General features: G+C 42.9%; 1 long non-coding RNA gene across 1 annotated transcript in view; it reads right to left on the bottom strand.

The window, feature by feature from the left end:
* Nucleotides 1–3,136: 3,136 nt before the first annotated feature.
* Nucleotides 3,137–8,906, bottom strand: part of LOC143663637 (uncharacterized) — a 31,358-nt gene continuing 25,588 nt past the window's right edge. The window contains exon 3 of the long non-coding RNA XR_013166085.1: nt 3,137–3,295. This is a non-coding gene — a long non-coding RNA (uncharacterized LOC143663637). The remainder of the gene's footprint in view (nt 3,296–8,906) is intronic.

The following is an 8,906-nucleotide window of genomic DNA, read 5'->3' as shown; positions in this document are numbered from 1 at the left end:
ATCATAGGACTAAGAAAGCCTTTTTAACCAAAAGGGAGATGTGCCGGTCTGAATCTGTAGTGGACCCCCGAAAAGCCATGCCTCATTCAATATTGCTGGGCAGGAGCATTTTGATTGTTTCTATGAAGATATGACCCACCCAATTGTGGGTGATAACTTTTGATTAGATGATTACCATGGAGGTGTGCCACCATCCACTGAAGGTGGAGTTGCTTGCTGGAATCCTTTAAAAGAGGAAAGAAACATTTGGAGAGAGTCCCTTTTGGTAGAGCCACATGAAAGCCAGCAGACACCGCCATGTTCACCATGTGTCCTTCCAGCTGAGAGAGAAATGTTGAACGTCATTGGCCTTCTTGAACCAAGGTATCTTTCCCTGGATGTCTTAAATTGGACATTTCTATAGACTTGTTTTGATGGGGACATTTTCTTGGCCTTAGAACTGTAAACTAGCAACTCATTAGATTCCCCTTTTCAAAAGTCATTCTGTTTCTGGTATATTGCATTCCAGCAGCTAGCAAACTAGAACAGGGGAAGAGAGAAATGAGACAAAATAAAGTTTCAATGGCTGAAAGATTTCAAACAGAATCAAGAGGTTATCCTGAAGGTTATTCTTATACATTATATGGATATCCCTTTTTAGTTTATGGTGTATTGGAGTGGCTAGAGGGAAATACATGAAATTTTGAGCTGTGTTCCAGTAGCCTTGATTCTTGAAGACTATTGTATAACTATTCAGCTTTTACAGTGTGATCCTGTGATTGTGAAAACCTTGTGGCTGATGCAGTCTTTATCCAGGGCATGGACAGATGAGTAAAAAAATGACAAAAAATAAATAAATAATGGAGAGGAGATAAGGGATAAAAAAAAAATTGGGTAGACTGAAATACTATAGATCAGTGAGAGTGAGGGGTAAGAGGTTTGGGATGTAAAAGTTTTTTCTTTTATTTTTTTTTATAGAGTAATGCAAATGTTCTAAAAAGGATTAGGGTGATGAATATACAGTTATGCGATGATATTGTGAGCCATTAATTGTATATTCAGATGGACTGTATGTGCATGAAAATATCTCAATAAAAGTATGTTTTAAAAAGATACCTAAAAAAAAGATATCTGAGGGTTGGAGTTTACTATATGGGTTTTATCTTATTTTTTACAACTGTCCTACAAGTTTGGAACTATCCAAATAAGTTTTAATACAAAAAGGACATCTACAGTTGTAGAATGCTCGCCTTCCATGTGGAAGACCCAGGTTTGATTCCCAGACCAAGCACCCCAAAATATATATTTATCTAAAGCACAATGATAAATTTTTTTTTTCTTAACATGGGCAGGCACCGGGAATCGAACCCAGGTCCTCTGGCATGGCAGGCAAGCATTCTTGCCTACAATGATAAATTTTTTAAAAGCAGATTTCAGAACAGATTTTATAACCCTGATTTTGTTTTTTTTAAGTCAGAATATATATTGGTATGAAAAAAAATCTGGAATAACTTATTTCAATGGTAATTAAATAACATGGTGATTTGGTAAGTAGGGTGACAGGAGAAGTCTGCTTTCAAATAATAGCTTTCTTTAGTGTTTGAATTTTTAAACTATGATGAATATTATTATTTTATCACTTAAAACACACACTTTCAAACATCCTATATGGAGCTAGTTGCTGTATGGTATATCGTGGGAATACAGGCTCAAGGCACAACAGAAACTTTCAGTGAATGACAGTTTTATACTTACACAACATGAAGGGTCCAAAAGAGCAGGAAAAGAGATCCCATCATGTCTGGTCTCCTGGGAAGGCCAAATTGCTTGGATCATGGTCAATGGATGGCAGCCCTGTATGCCCCACTTTGTGTTGTAGAAGAGAGACAAGTTTATCCTGCCCAAGGTGGGTATGTAACCACCCTGGGGCAAGGGGCTCTGCCACTGAGAGTTTCCTGACCAGATAAGAATCTGGAGCTATTTGTTCTAGACGTCCAGACTTAAAGTCTTGTTCCAGGTGTCCAGGCTTAAGGTCTAGTCAGGTCTTTTCATTAGACCTAACATTCCCCCCTACCCTCCCTCTGGTTGTGGGATGGAAACAGACTGAAACTTTCAGATTTAGTAGAAAAGGAGTCAGGGAGTAGGTGAGGGCTGGGAGATGGCCTCTGAGCATGCGTCTCTGACCCCCCCCCCCCAACACCTCATACATTTAAGTATAATAAAATGAACACCTGTATTGGGCATTGTCAGGAGGGACCCCTTTCCGAGAAAGGATTTTTCAGAAAACAAAAAACAATTGACCTGCAGGGGCTTTCCAAGAAAATAGGACAAAGGAAAGCACCTCACAGGACTGCAGATAAGCAACACCTGGTGTTGCAACTACTGGTTTCAGTCCAGTAGAGACAGTTTATCAGAGCAGGCATAGGCATACTGTAAAACGTGTATCTGCTCCCCATTTTGTAAGACCTCTCTATGTAAAAAGGAAACTTAACATCAGCCAATCAGAATATTTCTTTGCTTGCTTCCACATTTGTCCCATCTATGCCTCCCTTTTCCACTCCCTCAGTGGGGATCCCTTCTACTTTCTGAAAGGGAATGCTGCCAGATTCCCAAATAACTCCGTAAAGCTGTGATATCCTAAATCACATGAAAAGTTATTCTTTTTGACATATATCATCAGTTAGCTCAAATCTAAATTTCTCAATCTCAACACTCCTAATTGTGCCTACAAAAAATGTCTCCAGATATTGTCAAATGTCTTCTGGGGATAGGTCTGCCCAATAAACTAGAGACCTAGTTAAATTTGAATTTCAGATAAACAATGTTTTTTTGTTTAGTATAAGCTTGTATCATACAATATTGGTATGTCCCATCTTGTATTTTTATTTGCTAAATCTAGCAACTCCTACCTGGGGCAAAATTGTCATGAATGAGAACCACTGGCCTAGGTGTTAAACTGCATCATTGACTTTTCTCAGAAGTAATCTTTGTACAGAAACTCCACTTCCTTGTTCCTCTCTTCACCATGAATTATGAACAGTCAGTAGGCAGACTGATAGCCAGTAAAGAGCAACTCCAAGTCATTTTCAATACTATTGCTTGCACTGTCTATCACTAGGCAATAATAGTATTTTTCAGAAAATTTCCTCACCCAGGCTACTTTGACAGCACCACAGTATTTTTTTGAGAAAATGTCTCCTGTGCTTGACAGTTTCACAAACAAAATGTTAAGTCCGATCTTCTGTTCTGGAGTGAGCCTTTCTACAGGAGGTCAGCCATGTCTGCCAGTTCACAAGGACTTATGGAAATGTTGAACCTGGAAGAATGTTTATTTCATTGGCTCCAAACTTTAATACGTGAATTGTAAGACGAAATTGATAAAGATTTTATTAAATACCTACTAATCACATATGTCAACTTAATTTATACACTTAACATTTATAACATTTATAAAAATGTTATTATATATTTTTCAATATATATAATGCCCAAATATATAAACTTCCCAAGAAACCCTGAATATGCAAAACAATTATTGAGAAATCATACCCAGTAAATTAACTAAATTACTTAGAGCCAAGAATTTTGAAGGGAAACTTTTTAAAAATTCTTGCCTTATTTTCTACTCTCAAAATTACTCTTATGCATGCTTCCGTTAAACATTGCTACCTATAATAACTTGCCAACCCACAACCAAAACCATTCCTGCCAATCCTAAAGAATACCTAGGGCATTATATAAGATTCTACAAAGGTTCCATGCACTAGGGTAACTTTCCAAAACCTACAATCTCCAGATGGGTCCATGGACCAGATAAGTTCTGAAATGCTGAGGGGCCAGCCCTTCCAGAACATCAACTAGTTCTGTCCCCCTATCCCATATTATTGACAGCCCTTTACAACATGAAGAAGTTAGAATGGGCATAGCCCAAATAACCCTAAAGAGTGGGAGAAAAATCAAAGGTGATAGTGGAGTTATACCAGAAGGTCAGGTTTAACAAATGAATATGAGTGCTGAATCATTATACAGATATTTCTTTTAGCCTCCAGTACCTTAGAGCAGCTAGAAAAAAACCCTAAAATTGTAGAATTTTAACCCATATCAAACTCTGAAATTTGTTCTACAACTAATTGTTGCAATGTACTTTGAAATTTATTGCTTTTATGTATATATTTATTTAAAGAGGAGGAGTATAACAGAGAAGAAAGGATATAACAAGTGAGTATGACTGCTGAATCATTATATTGATTTTTCTGTTGGTCTCCAGGATCTTGAAGCAACTAGGAGAAGAAAAGGAAAAAATCATGGCATTGTAACCCATACCAAACTTTAAAACCTGTTCTATAACTACTTGTTAAAATGTACTTGGAAATTTATTGCTTTTTTGTATATATGTTATATTTCACAATTAAAAAAAAATTAAATAAAAAAGAGTATATATTTGGTGTGGGCACATCTGAAGGTGTTTAATAGGATACAATGTAGGGCCTTGAAAAGTAAGCATGCCTAATATTAGGTCGGGGAAACCAGGAAGGGCACTGCAACTGGAACTGCGGAGGCTGTGTCACCCCTCCCAACCTGACTTCCAGAACTAATGAGCTGCCCCTACCAGACATCACCTGACCTCCATCCTTAAAAGCTGCCCGCACTGAAGCCCGCGTGCGCACTCACCTCCCTCCATGTTGGGTTTGGTGAATTCTGGCTGGGAGCACAGAAATCACCCCCCCCACACTATAGATTTTCTGGTCTACCTTTCTTCTTTCTCATGCTTTCACCTCCTAAACCTTTCATCTGGTGCCAAAACCCTGGAGAGGAGCGCGGGTGCTGCCTACCTGGCCAGAGGCGCCCCAACTTTCTCTCTCCTCCTTCCTCCATATAGCCAGCAACAAGGGATCCTTCAGCCCGCCGCTACATCCACCACAGATTGGGTAAGTCCCTTCCCTCCTAGCCCTGCTGCCGGGTCTCACGGTTCTGAGAGAGCCTGTCCGTTAATTACTCTCTGAAAATCGTGAATTCACGTCAGGTTCTCTTCCGAAGGCTGAGGTGAACGGGGACGCCCGCAAGCCTCATACCCTTTCCCGGGAGTCAAAAAGCTGTGGGGACACCCCGCTTCTCGTGTCCCTCCCAAATTCAGGTCCAGGACCTGAAAGGGCCTCAAACCAGGGTGAGACATCCCCTGGGGAGACGAGCCCCTGCTCGTAAGAGCTCCGAGGACTCTCTCAGGGTGTTGGGATGTCCACACCTCCTGAGCCAGTCCTTTCTCCTTTGAGACCCATCAGTATGGGCAATAGGTCCTCTCTCATTGGCCTGAGGATGGGACTTTCGATTTTAATATCCTTATGAACCTCCGCAACTTTTGCCAGAGGAATGACAAATGTGCTGAAATTCCTTATGTCCAGGTTTTTTTCCTTCTGCACTCCCGCCCCTCCCTTTGTATCCTCCTCTCCCTCGCTCTACCTTCCCCTCCCTCCAGCAGTGCTCCAGTCGCCATCTTTCCTTTCCCTCCTCATTTCTGCTTCAGCGACATCTCAGTCGCCATCTTCTTCTTCTCTTCCTCCTTCTGTTCTGGTGACGTCCCAGCTGCCATCTTGCCCTCCTCTCTCCCCTTCCACGCCGGCAGCACTCCCGCCGCCATCTTCCCTTTCTCTTCCTCCTTCTCTGCTGGTGGCGCTCCAGCCGCCATCTTACCCCCATCTTCCTCCCCCCACTCCGGCAGCATTCCAGCCGTCATCTTATCCTTCCCTTCCTCCTTCTACTCCAAAGGCTCTCCCATTATCAGTATGCCCCCCACACCTGCTTCGGCTATCTAGCTAATGCTTATGACCTCACCTGGCATGACATTCATGTAATCTGCTCTTCTTCCCTCACTACAGATGAAATGGACTGCATTTTCAACACAGCCAGGGCTCATGCTAACCAGGTGCATATAACCGACCACACCATGCCGGTAGGGGCCAAGGCAGTGTCAGACCAAGAGCCAGGGTGGGAATATCAGGTTGACACTCCAGCGGGGAGGAACGGGAAGACTAGATGGGACAAAATGCTTACATGCCTCATAGCCGGCATGCAGAAAGCTTCACATAAAGTAGTAAACTTCCATAAGCTAAGGGAAATTATCCAGGGTCCTGATGAAAACCTGGCTGCTTTTCTACACCAGCTCAGATGCCCTCTCCCAATATACCCACCTAGACCCCGACTCAGAGGCTGGTAAAACTGTTTTAGCCACACACTTTATCTCCCAATCGGCTCCAGATATAAGGCATAAACTTAGAAAAATTGAGGACGGTCCTCAGGCCCCTATCCGTGACCTGGTAAACACGGCCTTTAAATTTTTTAATACTCGTGATGAACTAGAGAAGGCAGAAAAGGAACCCCGGGACCACCAAAAGGCGAATTTACAAACCCAATCCCTGATTGTGGCTCTGCGGCTCACTTCAATGGAAAAGAAGCTGGCTACGACTAATCCACCACCAGGAAAGTGCTTCAAATGTGGCCTTGACGGACACTGGTCCTGCCAATGCCCCAATCCTTGACCGCCCAAGGGATCATGCTATCTCTGTGGTACAAAGGGACATTGGAAAAGTGACTGCCCCTCAGCACCTGGCTGTGGAGGGGCCGTCCTTCCAACCTCTAACCCACCGCTGGCAGTCCTAGGGCTTAGCCACCAACGACTGACGACACCCGGCCTCAGCGACCCCAGTCACCCTCGTCGAGCCCAGGGTAACAATCAAGGTAGCGAGTAAGTCCACCTCCTTTTTAGTGGACACAGGGGCTACCTTTTCTGTCCTCCCCTCTTACTCAGGTCAACTCCTTCCTTCCCAGGTCACGGTTATGGGCATAGATGGCTGCCCTTTGCACCCCTTAACTACTGGACCGCTTTCATGTTTCACATTCTTTCTTAGTAATGCCTTCTTGCCCCAGCCCGCTAATGGGGTGAGATCTTCTTGCCAAATTATGAACCTCACTATGCTGGATAAAAAACCCTCAAACAAAACTTCATAGCAAGTGCCAGACTAACGTCATTATCCACAACACCACCCATGCCCCCAAAGGACAATATTTCTGGTGTAATGGAACTCTCACCAAGTGCCTTAACTGCACTGCCCCAGGACCGTGTTTCCTGGTAACTATTGTTCCTCAATTGACCCTCTATGGGGAGTCCAAACTAACTTGGCTACTGCCCTCTCCTTGCTCCAAAAGGGCTGCCTTTCTTCCTATCCTAGCAGGCATCAGCCTAACCGCTTCAGTCGCAGCCTCAGCCACAGCGGGAGGGGCGCTGGGACACAATATTTTAACCTCTCAAAACTTTGAAACTCAACTACAGGTAGCCCTGGAATCAACATCAAAATCCTTCTCCTCTTTACAACACCAACTCACCTCGCTAGCCCAGGTAACTCTTCAAAATCGATGGGCCTTAGACCTGCTGACAGCTGAAAAAGGAGGAACGTGTATATTCCTCCAAGAGGAATGCTGCTGTTACATCAACGAGTCGGGTCTGGCGGAACAAAATATTCAAACCTAAACAAACTAAGAGATGATCTCTACCACAGAAAACAGGAACCAACTATGCCTTAAGCTGGTTTTCTTCTCCTTTGGCGACATGGCTCCTCCTGCTACTAGGACCAGTTATCCTAATCTGTCTCTTTTTTCTCCTAGCTCCCTGCCTCCTCAACTTCCTTCAGGGACACATGAAGGAACTATCCCAGGTAGCAGTCAACCAAATGCTCCTGCATCATTATCATCACCTACCTTCCTCACCTCACCAGATTCCTACAGCCAGCCTCCCCACTCCCCTGGCCATGACAGTTCTGGCCTATAATACCACACCACCCCATTACAGCAGGAAGTAGCCAGAAAGATCTCGGCGCCCTATTATCACAAAAAGGCTGGAATGTTAGGTCGGGGGAACGGGGAAGGGCACTGCAACTGGAGCTGTGGAGGCTGTGTCACCCCTCCCAACCTGACTGCCAGAACTAATGAGCTGTCCCTTCCGGACATCACCTGACCTCCATCCTTAAAAGCTGCCCACACTGAAGCCCGCATGAGCACTCACCTCCCTCCATGTTGGATTTGGTGAGTTCTGCCTGGGAGTGCAGAAATCACCCCCCCACTATAAATTCCTGGTCTACCTTTCTTCTTTCTCACACTTTCACCTCCTAAACCTTTCACCTAAGGCCTAGGAAAGTCTTACAACTTATCCATGTCTCTCGACTGTGTTTGAAATCTCTCAGCCATGAAAAGTTTATTTGGTCTCATTTCTCTCTTCCTCTTTTTTGGTCAAGCAAGTTTTCTCAATGCTGTGATGCTGAGTCTCCGTTTATGCCTGGAGAAGAGAGATTTACACCCCTGGGAGTCAAGACCCAAGTATGGGGGGAGGGCATTGATTTCTTAACAGTGACATAGATTGGTTATATATGCTGTGGAGAAAAAGAAGAAAATAATAAAATTTTTTAAGGAATTTACTATCCTGACTATATCTTTTCATAGGTCTTATGTAATTCCAGAAATTGGATGGAGGATGGGAGGAACTTTAATTTTCTACTTTCCATACCCCCAAATTGTTCCAATTCTTTTCCATTAAAAAAGTATTACTTTTATAGTTTAGGAAATAAGGATTTTTCAAGTTAAATAAAAGGAATCTTGGACTATCTCACAAAACTGTGGTTGAGGAAGTACAAGTTGTTTCAACTTTTTTGGAGAATACTTTGGAATTGTTACAATAAACACACTTTTTAACCTAATATAGCCTTTTGACCCAATATAACCTTACATGGAGCAAATAGATGTCTAGTCCAGTGTTGTAGTAAAGAAAGAGATCAAAATATTACCAAGGTTATTTGGGGAAATGGGTTTCTGGGAAACTTTCACTTTCTACAATATACATTCTGATAATGTTATATTTAAATTATAATACTCAAATTTGCATT

The sequence above is a fragment of the Tamandua tetradactyla genome, chromosome 19 (genome assembly GCF_023851605.1).
Source record: "Tamandua tetradactyla isolate mTamTet1 chromosome 19, mTamTet1.pri, whole genome shotgun sequence".
Lineage (NCBI taxonomy): Eukaryota > Metazoa > Chordata > Mammalia > Pilosa > Myrmecophagidae > Tamandua > Tamandua tetradactyla.
The sequence above is the reverse complement of the archived record's forward strand: the minus strand, read 5'-3'. Positions and strand labels throughout refer to the sequence as shown.